Source organism: Microchirus variegatus (genome assembly GCF_963457635.1).
Source record: "Microchirus variegatus genome assembly, chromosome: 1".
Lineage (NCBI taxonomy): Eukaryota > Metazoa > Chordata > Actinopteri > Pleuronectiformes > Soleidae > Microchirus > Microchirus variegatus.
The window spans coordinates 30,151,596-30,170,954 of NC_139802.1; positions in this window are offsets into that span (position 1 = coordinate 30,151,596).

The window sequence follows — 19,359 nt, forward strand, 5'->3', positions numbered from 1 at the left end:
TACAAGATCCTTCAGATTCATGTCCTTAACGTCACGTTTTCTGTACGATTAGAGACTGACCTCAAGAAAAATTCTGTAGAATAGAGTTCTTTATTCGTCTTTCCAGCCTCATAAATCATCTTGCGACATTTCAGATTTATCCAGTGACCCTGTGTAAGAAAGTCACGTAGAATTTAATTTCCTTGTCTTAGCATTGAACAGCTGTAACAGTAAAATACTTCTGACACAGTAATGCATCATCTTTTACAGTAAAAAGTCTCAGATTTAGTGATTTATTTTCTAAATGGAGTGATTTTACGACGCTATTCTTAAATAGATTTGCTACATGTAAAACTTGAATTGCAATGTCATTTTATGCCGTTGCTGTTGTCAGCTTCACTCGGTATATCATTGTGAAGATCTCTGACTGACAGTGAGCTCAGCTGTGTGGTTACTCTGGTCCAGAGTGTGTTTGCACTGATGAAATTGAACCTCAGCAGATATTAGGATTCTCTGCATCTATTTATAGACACCTGGAGGAGTGGAAATGCACAAACACAATCAAAGGTCGAGATATTATTTCACTGTTGGGGGTGGGAACTGGGTCCCAGGAGTGATTATTGGAGGAAACAATAAACGTGCTGTCAACAGCAGGAGAGTATCAACACTCCTGGGCTCAGTGATTGTGGGAGTCTAGAGCAGTCAATCCCAAAGACTGGGTTGGGACCCAGAAATGGTCATGGCAGTTTTCCATCCATCTGACCATTATCTACCGCTTTATCCTCCTTCAGAGATTCGCGGGGGGTGCTGTGCCTATCTCAGCTGACACAGGGCGATAGGCGGGGTACACCGTGGACAGTTCGCCAGTCCATCACAGGGCCACATACAGAGACTGAGAGCACTCGCACACTTACGGTCAATTTAGAGTTACCAATTCACCTAATCCCCAAATCTGCATGTTTTTGGACTGTGGGGCTCGAACCCAGGTCATCTTGCTGCAAAGGCGAGAGTGCCAACCACTACAACAACGGTGGGCCCCACATTGAGTTTCACAGAAATTTTTAATTTTGCGCCTTGGGAGTTGCCATGATTTTTAAGAAGTAGACATTGTGCATTAAGACCCGAGTATAATGCTGCATATAGCGCACACGGTCTACGCTTGCATCCCAGATTCTGGATCTTCCAGAATCTGGGATGGGGAGTATGAGCCCCACTCACCAAGCAGAAAAAAACATTTTGACAAAAGAAGTAGTCGCCAAGGATAGTCATCCGGGTCTCGACCTGGTGACCCTTGAATGTTCTTAAAGGGACAATGTGTAGTATTTATGGGATTATATTACCCAAAATCCACTTTTATATACAAATTATGTGCTCCTGCATTGTCTAGTCGCTGTATAATAGTTTTTGTTTCATTTTCGTAGTGTTTCAAAAAGTCATGTAAAATAACATGGTCGCGGGCCGCGGTTGCATAGCCACTGTTAGCAGCGAGACGCCATGTTTCTACCGGAGCCTGTAAGGACAAACGCGAGAGAACAAATCAAGCGTCTCTTTACTTGTAGCGGAAGTCCCGCCTCCACTCTCTCCGCTTCGTCTGCTACGGCCGCGGTAGCTCGCCCTCTCCCTCGCCTCACGAACCTCATCTGCTGACACAACATTTGACCAGCTGAGGATACCGTAGCGCTCAGGGAAGGGAGGGGGTGAGCAGAGCAGCAGTTATTTGTTGTGAATGTCAGTCTCTCCTCTAGATGGCACTATAAACTACTTACTTCACCTTTAAGTAGGAATGTGTCCTATTCCATGTGTCCAGACTTGTACCGCCACCTGATGGTGAAGTCAGATACTACAGGACTCTGACATGGGAGTATATCAGGGTCCGAGATACACCAGGGGCCTTTACCCATATCAGTCACTGTGTCTCTTTTCATTTTTTTTTTAATGTTAGGTTAAAAAAATACTGCAGATCTGTCACTCTGAAGCATCTCTTTCTCTCCATGAGTCATCGGTCAATGCAGTCCCATACAACTGCCAGTCACAACTGTGTGATCATTAAAATGTGAGCAGTGTTGTGCCTGGAGGTCTCCATATGAGGTCTTATCGCCTACATACATTTCAACATAAATATGAAAAAAAAAGGGTTAAATAACATGAAATCTGATACAGATTTCATTACAGTGTGCAATAAACACGCAAATTATCCTCTTTAATTCCCTGTTTATGTCATTAAAGCAGTGACAGCACTTTATTAGATTTGTTTTCTAATTAATTTTTAAGCAGCCCTGTGGAAACATCTATACTTTAATTTCCAGAAGAATCAATCGCGGGGTTGCTTCAGGGCAACAACTAATGATTAGTTTCATTATTGGTTAATCTGTTAATTATTTCCTTGTTTAATCCATTATTTAGGCCACAAAATTGTGAAAACTAACGATATGACGACCTTATGAAATGCTGGGTTTTGTCTACAGTCTAAACATATTCCATTTTATTTTCCTCGTTATTTGTTCATGTTTTGGTTTGCTTGGTTATATGGTGCAAAATAGTTTCAGCAAAACACAGGAAGTTTGGTTTAATATAGAACATTGGTTGTCACAAGTTTTAGAAGATGGAATAAAGCCTCTAACACACTGGACAAAGGAAAGGCATAATTCTTTAAAGCTCCCGTAGACCCATTCCAATTAACGCTGTTTTTTGTTTTGTATCTGCACCATTACCTCGTTTATGAAGCCCTAAAGTTTTGAAACAAACAGTTTAGCCACTGCTGAGAACACTGGGTTTTATTGTCTATTACTAGTCCGGGCACATCCGGTTGTGTACATTGAACCCCAGAAGAAGAACGTCTGTTGTGGAGGTTTTTCTCTTACGAAAGTGGCTGTACGTTACTGTTTATTTTAATAACAATTAATTAAGTTAAATATTTAAAATGTGAAAATAATAATAATATATATGCATTGATTAAAAGTATATTATATGTTCATTTATCAACAATGTAGAGGCTTCAGCACTTGCCACCCGCCATTCAAACAAAAAAAGGAAGTTTGCTGCTGTTCCAATCGAAGAGATCGTACTTATGTACTCCCGTACTTGGCGAGTATGTGCTCCAGTCATAATTCTCAAGTACATACTTGCAACTAGGAGGTTTTTGACCATAAAAACAAGTTAATGTATGCAAGTAGACCTCCATAACTCACATATATGTGCGATAGGACCACTCTATGGGAGCTTTAAACAATGACAAATCATCAGGAGATGAACGATTCGAAGCCTTGTCTGTGTGGACGTTTAATTTGTGTATGTTTTATGTTGATTTAGCTGCTTGCCATTTGAAAGCGGTTCAACAGTCTTGTCTGTTTGGTTTTGTTATAGATGCATGTCATATTTTTGATGTATGTTTTGTCTTTTGATTGTAGTTAAATGTGTGGGTCATTGTTCTGTTGTTGTATTGTGTAGATTTAATAATGCATCAAATTGAAGTCTTAATTAATCATCATTAAATCATTGCAGTGCCTGCTACATATGTGTATGTGTATATATGTATGTATATATGTATATGTATGTATGTATGTATGTATATATGTGTATATATATGTATATATATATATATATATATATGTGTGTATATATATACATGTGTATATATATATATATATATATATATATATATGTGTGTATATATATATATATATATGTATATGTGTGTATATATATATATATGTAAACAAGTATATATATATATATATATATTTATCGCAAAGTATTGTTTCAAAGTTTCCGAAAATGCTGGTTTGACAAATACAGTCATATACTGTATATATTTTGGGTGTGTATATAAATTCATTTCCAAGAGGGAAGGCAAATACAACTGAAAGTATTCCATATATGTGTAATCACCGCTGGAAATACCCATGATACACTGCTTTCGCAGCACTGTTTCAAAGTCACAGCCGACTAACGGCTCCAAACTCGCAGCAAAGCTCCCAGAGCGATAAGTTCATTTTTTTTACTTTTTTTTTTTTTTTTTTTGTTACCTACGACTATACAGCACCATTGTGATGGTGTCGATTGCCTGACTTTCTATGTGTGTGCGTGTGTTTGTGTGCACATATGCACACAGTGGGTAACCTGCAATGATCTCACAGTGGGCCATTACGCTTGTGCCTGTGATGTATCAAACTGAAATCCATCCTATTTTCTTTTTTTCCCCCCACACAATCCCACACTTACTCACATGCCACCAAACACAAACGCACACACACACACACACACACACACACACACACACACACACACACACACACACACACACACACACACACACACACACACACACACAGGATCTCACACTGAGCCAGTGTCCCAGTCGTCCATCTTGACTTGACACCCTGGAGCAGTGATGTTTTCCTTTGGTGCTGGGTGGCACACGGTATATTCCACTGACTGATAGCACTCACTCCCCTCCCCATACCTCTCTTCTGCTCTCACTTCATCATCCTCCGTTTCTCCTACACTTTCCATCCGTCTCTGTCAAACTTGATCTCTCTCTTTCTCTCCCTTTGTTGCCCTGTCGTTGTTTCTTTTTTCATAAGTGCACCACTTATACAGGTGAGAAAATGAGTAACACTTGTTTATGTGGCACCTTTCAGGAGGGCCTGGCTATGGAACAAGTAGTGTGGGAGGAAGAAGAAAAAAAAAACAGTAATTCGTAAATGTTAGGTCGCTACATTCAACACTTCTCATTGACATTCAGCCCAGAGATGTGCACAGAAGGAGTCAGAAAGGACAATATCATCACCCACAGCATTTGGCTGTGTGTTTCTTTCCTTCCCACTCAAATACAAGCAGTAGATGCAGCTAATTCTTGCCTACATGGCAAAAAAAAGGCTCTGTCTGTGGGAAACCATCACTATCACAACCTGTGCAACTTGCCTTTAATAAATCACCTTTTCTTTTATCACACCAAAGAATAAACCTATCATTAAAAAGAGCAGGATGTTAAACACATGTTCAGCCGACATATAGCCATTAATCCACCACTGGTGACCATAAAATAATGCCCCATTCATAGAGTAGTAAGGTCAACATGTACTTCTATAGAGCTTACACATGCAGAACACGGGTTCTTCAAAAATAAAATGCACTTCTAAAAGATCTAAAACAATATCCCCATCGAGTATAAGCCTTTTAGTAAGGGGTTTTGTTAATAAAGCTCCTTAAAGTGACTCTCCTTTTCACTGATGGCATATGCCGAGCTAATCTCTAATCCCACTGCTTCACTATCACGGCTACAGCGTATAATACCCTTTTTTCCTCGAGAAGCGTCCTCACAAGGATGTGTGCGGAAGTAGCTGTATATTCTGTATGTTTACTTTTTAAAATATGATGTGACGATATAAAATGTGTAGTGAAAGGCAATCATGTTGCACTGAAATAGAAAACTATAGGCCCGGTGTGTCACAATAAAACCAATGCAGAGCGTGACTCTGCTTTCACGGGATACATCTGGTGATATATCATGTGGTTTTATTGTCAACAAACACTCGAAAAGGCCAGTTGGTGTTGTCCAGAATGACAGGAACTCTTCAGCGCCTTGTTTGGTTTTATTTTTCTCTTTTTTTCTTTTTTGTATTGTTGTAACTTGTGCCCGTAGGCAGTATATATTCCAATAGTGGGAGCTGAAGAAGATTTTTCAGTTATGGTAATGCATGATAAGGAACGTAAAGGCTAACATAATACAAACACTGGCGTGTCTGACAGTCACAACAGCTAGCTATGCTAATGCTAATCGGAAATGAAAACATTTGCATTGTGCCAAATGAGGTTGCACAGTGTTTGTATTATGTTAGCCCTAGGCTAATGCTAATCGTAGCCTCGCTAGCTTACTTTTGGAAACAGGTTCGTCACAAAGTAGTAGCATGCTAATGCAAAATAAATAAGTTATAATGCAACGGTTTGTTGCATTATCGGAAAAGGATTTCAGCGAATCAGAAAAATGCCTGTACATAATTAAAAATGTTTGGCCTGTTTTTAGACATCAACACAAATGTTAAATAGGTGTTATACTGATCAAATTTAAAAATGTAACATGCAAAATCTAGTGTTCGAGAACAACTACAGTGTGTCGTTTGTTTTTTTCTCAATACAACTTTTTGTTTTTCTTCATTTACTATTTTAACATGCAGTAAATTGTAAATAACTGGCAGATATTGAAAGTTGTGCTGGAAAAATGGGCAAAAGCACTTTTGCCTATATTTTCTGTTTTTTTTCTATCCTTTTTATGGTTCGAATATGCACAAAAATATAATCCAGATGGACATTTTGAGGCTTAGGTGTTATAGGGTTAATGTTTTTTTTTATAATAGGACGCTCTCATTGGGTCACCATTTTACAGCTAGGGTCAGCCATATAGGTTGATGCACTCTGTTGCATTATTTGTAGCACTACACATCCATAGTGATCAGACTTTGGTCAAGGACCCTGACCTTCATATGTTTCCCGGTGTCTCATCCAGACGACCAGGAGACCATCACAAGGCATTGATCCCCTTATTTGTGTTCTGTATGTTCATGTATTGAGATGAACTTTGATGGCGATGCATTTGCCGACCAACCCTGCTTTGTAGAGCGTCTCAGAACAAGAGCATATATACAGATATACACTTTATGCACAGTATTTCCACTGCAGTTTTGCACCCATGCATCTTCTCCAATACACTGACGCAAATCTGCAACATTGAGTCAGCAACGTTCTACTGCTCTCAGCTTCCTTACATCGGCCCATTAAAACTGTTGAGAAGCTGTGGGTCCACACAGCAGCCGGCATCTCCCCTGAGTATTTTATAATGTGTATTCATTACCACACACACACTCCATTTTCCATTACAGTGAGAACCAATAAAGCTGTCCGTCTTTGACACATAAGTGAATAAACATTTAAATATTGGTGAGCAGGAGCGTGACATTTCTGACAGCCCTATTTTTATTTTTTTTTTAAGTATAAGTCAAAATAAATCTTACCATAATAGCAGCACGAAAATGTGCCAAGCAAATATAAGCAAGATGTGAGCCCAAATTGTGTTTGAAACTGTTGTGCGAAGCTTTTGAATGTAAACAAATGCCTGTTAACCCTTTATCACCTCAGCCTCAAAACGTCCTACTCATTTTAACGATAAAAAGTGCCAGAAAAATGTCCTCCGAGTGAGCTATTTTGACCATGTTCCAGTTGTTTTACGCTTTGTTAAAATAATGTGTTAACAATCAGGAACGGTCCTGCAATGCATGCATGAAGTTATGAAGGAAGCAGGATAACAACATCAAAAAGGGCCTAAAATGTACAGATTACAGACATAAATGTTAATAACTGTGGAAAAAGACCCCAACAGATGTATGCGTTTGTTTGTGTTTATGCTCCAGTGTGTGGAATCTTGCCTCTCTTTGATAATAACTGTCGCTGTACAAAAGATGGGAAATGAATGAGCTGTGTGCTGGAGAGCAGCCAGATGGACACTGGAGTTTTGGACTGAATCACTAATCTTGTCATTGTTTCCAAATGCAAAATGGCTTTTCAAAGGCATTTTATCTAGCAAGGCCCAGTATCTCATTATGAGTCGATGTACTGCTGTATCACTATAAACACAATGTCTCCGGTGTCTCTTGTCTGCCAGATGCTGTCAGTTGGATACTGAAAACTTTTTGGGAACTGCAAGAAAAGGAGTCGCCATTATCTTAAGGTACTCATCGTTTTTTTTATGTTTTTTAGTGTCCTTTAGTATACAATTTTATTTTTAATAAAATTAAGTTGGAAATGCAAATTAATTACATACCAATTCAAATTATCATATTCAGTGTTCAGTGCTCTAAATGACTTGCTTCTTGCACACGTTCCCTTCTCACACATTACATTGTGATTTAGGTTTTAATACTTTTTCATCTTTGACCCTTTAACACCTAACCCTCAAATAATATTACATGTTATTGTACACCTACAGTGTTTTTGAGACACAGGCTCAAACGTCTCACTGTCCAAAAACAGGGCCATAAATGGACTCGATGTACAGGTGTTTTTCCAACTCTCACCTCTCTGGTGACAAAGATGATTTGACAGATTCCTGCAACAGCACCAGTGAAATTACCACCGTGAATAACCACACGTTGGTTTTGACTTGCAACGTCTCAGCTTTCAGAAACTGTTGGATTTTTGGTAAAATGTTAAAAATTATATTTAAAAAAATTGGAAACAGTGATCTTTGGGGATTAATGTATACTTGGCAAGGAGTTTAATTCGTATACTGCTATATAGTGTGTTTTGCGATACACTTTCATGCATTTCAGTCCTGTTTATCGGCTTCATATGGTTTTCTAATATCTACCATACAATATGGTAAACAAATAATAATAATTACAACAATCACAAATTAAATTAGGCTACTTTATTTTAATTCCATTTGCTTAAACTGCATTCACACCACAGTGCTTGAAGTGTGTGTTTGTGTGCATGTGCATGTGCATGTGCATGTGAAGTGAAAGCCAGTAGAGCTGCTCGAGGATCTGGAGGTGATGAATGCGAGGCTGAGAAGTGAATAAGGAGGCTTTGGGATAATGACCGGGAGTCGAGCAATATTTGACTGTTACAGGGGAAATCCTCTGCTTCCATTCCCCCCTGCCGGAAGGCGATAATGGCTTTGCACTGCTGCCGAGCTGCACATGTGACAGAGCTGAAGCGCCGGTGCTGTGTCATGTCCAAAGCCCTTGCCAAAAAAGATGCCATTGTGCGGCATAAAGCGCTATCTGGCTCAGAGTAGAGAGACTCTCTGTTGTGTTGCTTCATCTTCATCGTAATGTCTCTGTTTGTCAGTGCAGGGAGAATTATAGGTGGGGATGAAATTCAAGCGGCGTACAATTATCCTGAGCTCATATTATGTCCTCTAATCTCAAGAGTGATGCTTTATGTAACGTCAAACTGTGCTTAAATGATGTGAGTTTAATCCAAACGTAAACCCAGTCAAATGCCCCCCCCCCCCCCCCCCCCTTCAAAAATGCTCATGGCATCATTTTGAAAGTAAGTTATTGACATGCAAAGTTAAGAGTGAAGCACTTTTTATTCAATGGCAGATAACAACAACAATCTGTGTACACTAGTATCAAATCATTACCTGTTTGAGAAGCCAATGTAATGGCGATTGACATTAATTCCAAGTGTCTACATTACCAGCATGTTGTTGAAATGTCTGATTCTTTACAGATCAGGTTTGGCGGTTCATATTCAAAACTAATGCGTAACATTTGCATCGGAATTTTATCTGAACACAACTGTTCTTTGAAACAGCACCGTGCTCTAGCAAGAAAAGGAAAATGGCCAAATTGTGAGAAAACTAAATATTGAAGCTATTACAATGAATTTCTAAAGGACTTTACGCAGCTATTATCATTTCTTCCCTCTATTTGTTATATTTGCTTACACTGTATCAGTTTGGTGTTGTTTGGTGCATACAGCAGAGCAAACAAGGTAATTAACTTTGAGATGATGTTCCCTTTTCATGATTTGGAAAACCTCGCATTCGGCCCAATCTTTTCTGCAATATTCTGGTCATTTTTAACCTAGGCTCGATATTTACAAATGTAGATTTGTCAGTGTTTAGCGCTTTAGTGCCAATGCAGCAGCTACAATGTGATGCTATTGGCGGTGACTGAAACTGTCTGTTATGTCCACTAAACGTGTTTGTTTTCACAAATGCATTGTTTTTGCAAGAGTTTTACTGAAGCACTCGTGCCACTCAACTGCCCCTCAAGTTACGCTCAGAATTGTTTTTTTTTAGCCTAAAACCCAATTTAAAATATAATCCCCTTTAAGACCTTTAAGTTAGTCAAACCATTAAAAGAGTTAAATATAGCAACAAAGCTCATACTTGCGTGCCTAATTTTAAAAATAATGGCATAATAATGTTTGACAATCTTTTTTTTTTTTTTTTTTTTCTTGTAATTACAAAGAACCTTGAACCCAATTTGATGACCTACCTCACCAACATAAAATTAGATTGTGAGGGTGATCCTTTGAATTTTGAAAACAGGGAGATCTGCTCATTAAGATGACTTCTGAATTATGACAGTGTGAAGTTGACATGAATTTGTAACTGTGTGTTTCAGGCTTTTCATCCATGACGGCCATTGCCATCCGTCAAAATCACTGTTGAGAGTTAAGCTGTGAGCTTTCCACAGTTTAGTCACATACAGAACACACACAAAAGCCGAGCCGTGTGGCTGAGGCCTTGGGCTTCACAGTTTGAGAAATTGTGTCTTGCAGAGAGTGGCTGGCTGTAATCACAGGTGAGGGAACTCCACAGGGTGTCTTTAACTCCCATTAACCCACTCTGCACTGTGTGTGTGTGTGTGTGTGTCAGGTGACACATCAGGCAGTCGGCAGTGCTTTAAAGCTTCAATGCTGAGTAATCATCAGACACTTCAGAGGCTTCGGATGGGGGATCGGAGGATGAGGAGGAGCTGAGGGGACTCCTGAGGGATCACTAGTGTGACTGCAGTCGAGTCACGTGTGTTAGGGAATCAGACGTGAAGGTCTTGTTAGAGGGGACTCGTTGTCTCGTCGAGCTGTTTTGTTAGAACAGAACACAAAAAAATGGCGTCACGAGATTGTCATCGATGATGACCTTAACGTTGGTGGGTGTTAGAGATGACAAGCAGGCTTTGAATCGTGACTCATCGCTAACACTTAAGCCACTTGTGAGCTGTGCATGCTCACGTGTATGTACACTCACAGTCACTCAGGCGGACACACAGCTGTCTTAGTAGGCCCCTAACCTGATCCTTAACCCTTTTAACACCGAAGCCTCAAAATGTCTGCCGAGACTTGTTTGCTTATTTTCCAGAATAACTTTGATTGTCTGGCAGTTATTTACAATTTACTGCATGTTAAAATAGTATATTAACAATTTAAAATGTAAAAAGTACTGTAGTTGTACATAAACACCAGATAGTATACCAACAACAGTATAGCACATAATTTAAAATTACATGTTGGATTCTTTGTCTCAATGACCAAAACCAGGCTTCCTGCAACAGCACAATAAAATTGAAATTACCGTAATAACCACGTTGGCTTCGACTCAGCTTTCAGAAAGAGTTGGAACCGTTTCATAATTACGGTAATGCAAAGTGTGCTTGTGCAAATGTGTCGTCTGTGATGCGCTTGGTGTAAAAGGGTGAACTCTTAACACCTTAATGCACAATTTTAGGTAGATTTTTTTTTTTTTTTTTTTTTTAATGGAATTGCAATTATTCTAATTGGGTGATAAATGTAGTGGCTAACATGCATATTTGGTTAATTAGGAATGTTTTAGGACACCCGTAATTAACAGATAAATAACACACCCAGTGTATCAGTGCTAAAATAATTAAATGAATGTGGCAAGATTAATAATGAAAAAAAGAAATAGTTAATGTGCCGTATTCCTTGGTTATTTGTACAATTGCTGGAGGAACAAAGCCGATTTTATATCGCGTTGCTTTACATCTCGTGACTGTAAACCTCTGTTCAGTTTGAAGAGGCTCTAACCTCAACCCTAAAACTAGATCTTAACTGACAAACAATCCTTTTATATATACATTTGTGTATGGTTTGTAAGTAATAATCATCCTCTCACTAAGACATGCGCGCAAGTGCGTATACATATGCGAGTGGCTGCGGCTGACGATCATTAGCGAGGACCGGTTCATCTAATGACGGCTACCTCTGTGCTCTTTCATTACCGGACATGAATACCTCACTTGTTATCTCCATCTCTCCCTCCCTCACTCACTCTGTGGCTTTCCTTTTTGTACTGACACACACACACACACATACGAAGAGAGAGAGAGAGAGAGAGAGAGATGGACGGATGCTGCTCTTTTCCTGCACATCCTCCTCCATCTCCAACATGACTCCTTGTCTCTGCCTGTAGCCCTCGATCCATGTTTTATTGATGGAGTCCTTCCCAGACAACAACACACGCACACACACACACACACACACACACACACACACACACACACACACACACACACACACACACACACACACACACACACACACACACACACACTGCCCACTCAACCCCCCAATCACGCACAGCAAGACCCCAATGACTAATACTACCTGATCCTCAGTGACCAATAAAAGGAGCCTGCAGACTGACAGGTTGCTCAGCAGCTCCTGATTTATTGAGTGGGGTCCCTAGTCTGTGCCCCCCCAACACCTTAACTACTCTTCATTTCTTTCTATCTCTTGATCCACTCACCCCTTAAAAAAACATATATATATATATATATATATACATATATATATAAATATATACTCTGTCTATCTCTCTTTCCCTCTTTTTGTAATGAGGGAATGGAGGCTTTGGTCATTTCCCTAATGCCTGAGTGGAAATTTTCTACATTTTCTATTAATAAAATTAGGGGGGGTTAGGTGTGGAGGGTAGATTGGAAGATAGATAGACTGTTGATGGATGATAACAAAGCAAATCTTTGGGGAATTGCAAGGACCAAGGTAATGGATACCTCAGATTCCAGCGATAGTGACACAGGAGGATTAAATACTGAAAAACAGAATATTACTTCTGCTGTGTCTGTGTGTGTGTGTGTGTGTGTACATGTGCACAGACTTCAAGGTAAAGGTGGTAACACTCACATATATATATATATATATATATAGTCGTGCACTGATGAGGAAGGTCTGGTTTGAAGAGATTTTCAAGTTTATTGCCTCGATCTATATTTCACTGTGGCTGTTTTCACACTTGTCCAGTAAATCTGAGCCACGTGGAGGAGATTATTTCAAATTTCAAGGGCAGAGTCACTTATTTGGGTTTTTATTTCCACCAAGTGACAGCACCCGATGATCAAGAGATTGAATCCGTCTGATACGGCAGAAGCATTCTCACAGAATTTCATGATATAGAAGGCAAGTGAAGAGGACAGTTGGGATAGCACTTAAATGGCAAACGGAAAAAAAACATCACACTGTCTAACTTGTGTTTATTAATTTATTGAATGCCTTGGTACTCGGCATTCATTAGGGCAAATGTGTTTTGAGTAAATGAGAACCCATCTTTTTTTTAAAATGGCATATCAACAATAAGAGAAAATCAAGAATAGACAAAGGGTGAATTCCAATTCCTTGCTTAACCCTCAATCTTAACCCTCAATCTCAAAAATGTGCGCTCCCTCTAGTGCAAGTGCTGTCCCGATTCTCAGAAAAATTAAGTTGAGGGGCAAGTTTGAGGGCTGTATCGCCCACAATATTGAGATTTTCCGAGACCACCCTTGGGAGCAAGGGCTACCCAGAATGCATTGCGTGTTTTCACATAATAAATATGGCGCCGACAGCAGCGAAACGAGTACGTACAGTATGTAAGTATTTTAAGTATTGTGGAAAATAAGTATTTTCTTTGTTAATAGAGATATAAAAATGATGAAAACCATTGTATTATCTTAGTTTAGGCCCATATTATGGATTACTTACGTCATTTTTGCGTAACATTTATTTTAATTTTACGATCTTTTGTCAATAGCCGGCCGGTGCGGACAAGCGATCGTTTGCTATGGTTTACTTTTCAATAAGCCGTGGTGTGTGGTAACTGTCAGCTTAATATGTCCGTGGTTGTGGTATTTGTATGAGTATCATCTTATAACTAACTGACAACCTAATAACTTGACTGACAAACGGATCGTAATAAATAATCCTGACGTAAATGTGTTCTTCTTCATCTTTTTTGGAGTTGACAGACTGGACGCAGCTTTCGCGTTATTCTGCCACCTACAGTCTGAAGACGTATCTGCATTTAAGGGGTGTCCCATTTCTAAGTGACAAAATGGGGTTAAGATAGGGTGACCAAACGTCCTCTTTTGCCCGGACATGTCCACTTTTTACATCCTGTCCGGGGCATCCGGGGGGGTTTTATAAATTCATGAAAATGTCCGGGGTTCGCTGTTTTTCATTGAACCATCAATCGTGTACTTAAATTGACCGGCGCTTTGCATACAAATACTACGGTACCTCTTTTGTTGTGTGACGTAATTCCCGAGAGGCTGCTTTGTGGGCGGCTCCGCGACGTGCACATGCACAGGAAACAGAACAGACAGCGGCAACAGAGCAGACAGCGGAGCAGCATTGCACACAAAATGCCGAAGCGTAAGTGCAGCTTCACAGATGAACTACAAAAAAAACTTTCCCACGTACCGTCCCGGTCGGGACCGGTGGGAGTGCACTGTGTGCAAAGCTGGCACATATGTTTCAGTTTCTAATAAAGGTTCTGGAGATCTCAAAGCTCACATGGATACTGAAAAACATAAAAAAGCTGTGCGAGGTGAGAGTTCTTCTGCAAAGTTGACTGAGTTAGGTTAGTATCTTTGTGAGACTGTTTTAATTTATTATTTATCTTATTACCTTGAAGAGATATTTAAAACTGGATTTTCTAACACAGAAGAGGTCATATTTTCATATTATTTATTTATTTGAAAAGAGAGCTATTATTTTGTTACAGGTTATTACAGGTAGTTACATATTTGATTTGATTTCATTACAGAAGTTCATTTTGCACCATTGGGGCATAATAAAGCATGTTCATAAACCTCTGAGAAGCCTGTCTGAATTTGTGTCTCAAGGTGGGGCCGAGTGTCCTCTTTTTGGAAATCAAAATATGGTCACCCTAGTTAAGATAGGAATTGGAATTGGCCCTAAGCCTCCATAATAAAGAGATAAAGGACACAGGAAAGAGGTGGGGGACAAAAATAGGACTGGAGAGAAAGAGAGACAGAGGAGAGCGAGTAGGAGCGAGAGCGTCTGAGAGAGACGGAGACAATGAAATCATAGAGCTTTGGAGCTGACATAGGAAGGGGCTTTATCTCCACTGTTTCTTTTAAGCTGTGATCTCAGCACATGCAAGAGAAGAGTAGCTGATCAGCTGACCTCAGAGTTCTGCCTGGAGTGTGTGGCTTCAAGAGCTCTGTCAGGTGCGCAAGTACCAGGCCACTGAGACATCAGACAACAGCAAGTAATAAGATACTAAAAATACTAATCCCTAAAAGGGTCAGAACAGGAGTGATTTGTGCTCTCTGCGTTTTGTCCCTGTAAAAAGCAAGCAGCAGGATTTTGGGACAACCTGATCAAGACCAACAATCTTTACAGATGTGATACATAATTAATCAAACAGGCCGAATTATGATAACCAACTAAGAGGTCAAGTTGTCCAACTCAAATAATTTCTGTTTTCTTTTTTTTAAGAGTCAAAAAGTTCAATCAAGTCTCTGAGACTGAATGGAAGCAGTGCTATTCAACAGTAAGCGAAGATACATCTGCAAAAAGGTGGAATGAGAAATGTTATATATATTTATACCATATATACAAAATGTATGAAGTATTCTGGTTTGATTAGTCTAACCAGAAAGTAACAATTTACTGAATAGCCATCAGGGGGGCAAACAGAACTCTTCTGGTTCTGCTTCTGACTTGATTTATGCCATCAGTAAACACTTTCCTGAGGCGTTAATGGCTTAATCACTCGTTTCATCTTTTCTTCAATAGAACATGATGTTTGCTCAGTAAATTAAGTTCCCATTTAGACAAAAATAAATGATAAACCACATCCCGCATGCATTGACACCCTCTGTCATTGACAGCAGCTACAGTATCGTCCAACAGGTTGACTGGTTGCCGGTGATGTCTGTGAATTTCAGGTTTCAAAAGCTGACATGGCATTGGTCAAATCACAAATCTTGAGTCTTTACAATGGGTCCATTATAATTTAAAGTCTATGATTATAACACATTTTACACCGGAGCCATCAAAGTAAATGAGGAAGTAGGAAATTAAACAGTTGCCAGCTTTGATTTAGTCACTTAGCAAAGGGTCACGAAAGAATAAATTGCTTGCTTTTTGAATATCTCTTATTATTGTGGGTAAAAGGAGAATGGCAGCGTAACAAATCTACTTAAAAAGAGTGCATTCAGATCTCATTAGTTGAACTGAAGGAGTCGCACTAGTTGGCGCCGAGCAACTTTTTTTTGATATCTGTTGGAACAGAGAGATGTTACAGTGAACGTCCAGCGTTGTCAATGCACTTTGAAGCGTTTCACCCCGCAGACGATGTTCAGACAGGCACCCCGTGTCTGTCAACGTGCAGTTGTGAAAAAAAAAAAAAAAACACTTTGAAGCCTGATTCTTCTTGAAAGACAAAGCCTTGCTCTCAACACAGTGTGTGTCTCACCATGTTCCTCACTTCCCCATGCTCTCACATGAGTTTCATGGTGCAAGTCTGCCACGGCAGCCAGGCTTTTTTTTTTTTTTTTGAACTTTCTGTCTTTGCAACTCTGGGGAGGTAGTCGGATAGAAGGAGTGTAAACAATTACTATTTCTTCTCTCTCTCTCTCTCTGTCTCTCTCTCTTTTCCGGCATCACAGTAAACTAAAGCTCAGCAGACATTTCCTTTAGCTCACCAAAACCGATTAGTCTCCCCAATAAGCCAGAAGACACTAAGAAATGCATTAGTGGAGAGACGGGAGTGAAATATCTGTGTCTGTGGGCCTTTGTAAGCTCTCAACTTACAACCATCCACTTGTCACTGTCTGAGCTATAGCGTCAGTGATGTTAAAAGTTAGCTTTTGTCATGGTTTTATTGTTCAGAGTGCGCCACCGTTATCAGATCTTACATGACCGCAGTGCTGGGAACGTAACTTGAGCCTCCGTTTTCTCTCTGGTAATACATCAGCCAAAGCGGAATAATGAGAGAACAGCTGAATTAAAATCTCTTATTTGCATTTAGATAATGCAAATAATGTGCTGTGTGTGTGCTGGGATTTATTAGAGGAGCAAACACCGATCATAAATCTGGGTTTGTTTTTTTTAGCTGCAGTCACTGTCTGTCATGCAAGCGCTCGGTCTTCATTGTTGAACACTGCTCGGTTTGCGAGGTGTGAAATGAGTAAGCAAGAGTTTTGTTTTACATTTTAGTCGTGTATTAAAGCTGCCACATGAATACAGTTATACTCCATGTTCTTGCAAAGTTACAAAGCACAAAGTAAACAGTCTTTTTCTAATGAAATATATTGTATGAGTAGGAGAAACTGCATTGTCGTCCTTTCACTAAAGACAATTCAAATATGTGATTCCTAAATACAGACTCTAATGATATGCTGATTACCCGGAGTTAGAACTACACTACTATTTGCAAGTGTGTGGTCTGTTTAATAGCCCGCATCACCATATTTAAGCTAAAGTATTTAACTAAACTATTTACTGGCTACCATTTCTTTGCAGGCTGTAATGGTGGGCCATGACTTAAGGAAAACGAGTGTCCAAGTAACTTTTATTTCCAAAAAAAAACCCCTGCTGTTCAGATGCACGTTCGCTCATCAGCACTTCAGGCGTCTGTGTTTCTTCTTCTAGACATCAGTGAGAATATGGGAACACAAGTCTCACTTTGACCATAACAAAAATGGCTTTGCTCTCACCATGTGGCATCACTGCGAGTGGCTATAGCAGGGCTGAGCGTTTAGGTCTGCGTTTCTGTTTGAAACACTTAAAGATGCCTGGCGTCTTGTTTTTTGACATGTTCTTGTTCTTTTTGTTGTTTTTGTTCCATTTTTGAACACTGTGCTGATCCTGTCAGGAGCACGACTCTTTGTGGTTGTCGCTGCACAACTGCTCCGAAGCTATACTTTATAAGCTGCGATCACATTGGTGCTAACAGTCGATCAATAAATTCTGAATTGAAACAGCTATGCTGGTCCTTAATCACTGTCTAATGTTCAGGCTTCATTAGAATAAGGAGTAGGCTTGGAGTGGTGTTTTTTCCACTGTGTAATGTTTTTTAATTAGTTTGCCTTACTCAGATTAATTACATCGATTCACATTGGTATGTATTCATATTTTATGTAACTATTACTACACTCTCATTGAAAACACCCAGATTGAAACATATAAATTTAAACTACACTGTAGATCAGCTACAACTTAACATTCCCTCCCTGAATGGCTCGTGCTTTAGAAAAGGTGCATATAATCTGACCTGTGGGGACACATGAATAATGGAACTTTAGCATTGGCAGTCAGCCTGAAACGTCCCATAAAAATGAATATTTCTCATTTTCTCCCTCTGCAGGGTGTTGTTCGACATGGATGCTCCAGCTGTGTCTGGGTGTTGGTGTTGGTGTTGTTTATTTATCAAAGGCACCAGTCAGTGGTCCTTTGACAGATTTCTGATCCCCACGAACAGCTGCTCTTGTGACAGTAGACCAACTCTGACTTTAAACAGGGTGAGATAAAAAGCACTCAGGTGTGTTTTTATATTATTATTTAAAACAAAACAAAAAAAACATAAAAACAACAGAGGTAATTATTAAAAACGACGGTGAGTTTAATCCTTTTGCCAGTGTTGCAACTCGAACAGCTCATGAAAAGGTTTATGTGCAACAATAGTAATTTATTCTCACAATTTTAACAACAAAATAATGAAATTAATGATGCAAAGTTAGTTTGTGAAGAAGAAAAAAAACATTACTTTAGGTTTGTAACTGACCATTTTATCAGATCACATCACCCTGATCTTTGATTTGACATTGATTTCATACCTTTTGTTTGATATAATTTGTCATATTTCAACGTGATGCCTCGTTACAGCTGCCTCAGATTGCTCTGTCCTCTCTGCCTGCTGCATTGCAACACACACTCACTGCTGAAACACTGGGGACGGACGTCATTGTCACTCCAGTTTATATTACCAAGCACTCATCAGTATTTGTGCAGAATATAAACGGAATGCTCCAGAGTCAAACAGCCTCTTCAACAAACATATATATTTTTATTTTACCACTTTGGTCATATAGTTAAGACATGTTGTACGCAAACACAGTGTTGGTTTAGTGAACAGAGAGCTGGTGACAGCCCCACCCTCTCTCTCTATAGCTCTTCTTTTTTGTCTGTACCAGCAGTATCTGCAGCCTCACAGCAGCAAAAAAAAAAAAAAAACAACACAAAAAAAAACAGTGAGTGCAGATAGATAGTGCAGTTATTTTATCAGAATCAAACTTTATTATCTTTATGATCTCGGCAAATACAAGTATGAGATTAAACATGATTCGATGACCACAGCTTGCTCTGGTTATGTTTATTTGATGGCCCCCTAAAGGTGCCTATTGCCTGTATACTTGAAGTTTTTCAAAATGCCCCTGCAATCAACTTCAATCTGCTGCCTGCTTGTTCAAAAAAAAAAAGAAGAAGAAGCAAGAATCCCAGGGAAATTAGACAAAAGTTGGCAATTCCTAACTACGTAATTAACACCCAGTGCCAGCATTTAGTGCCTACTCAGGAATTAGTGTGGGGTTTGGGAGTTTTTAA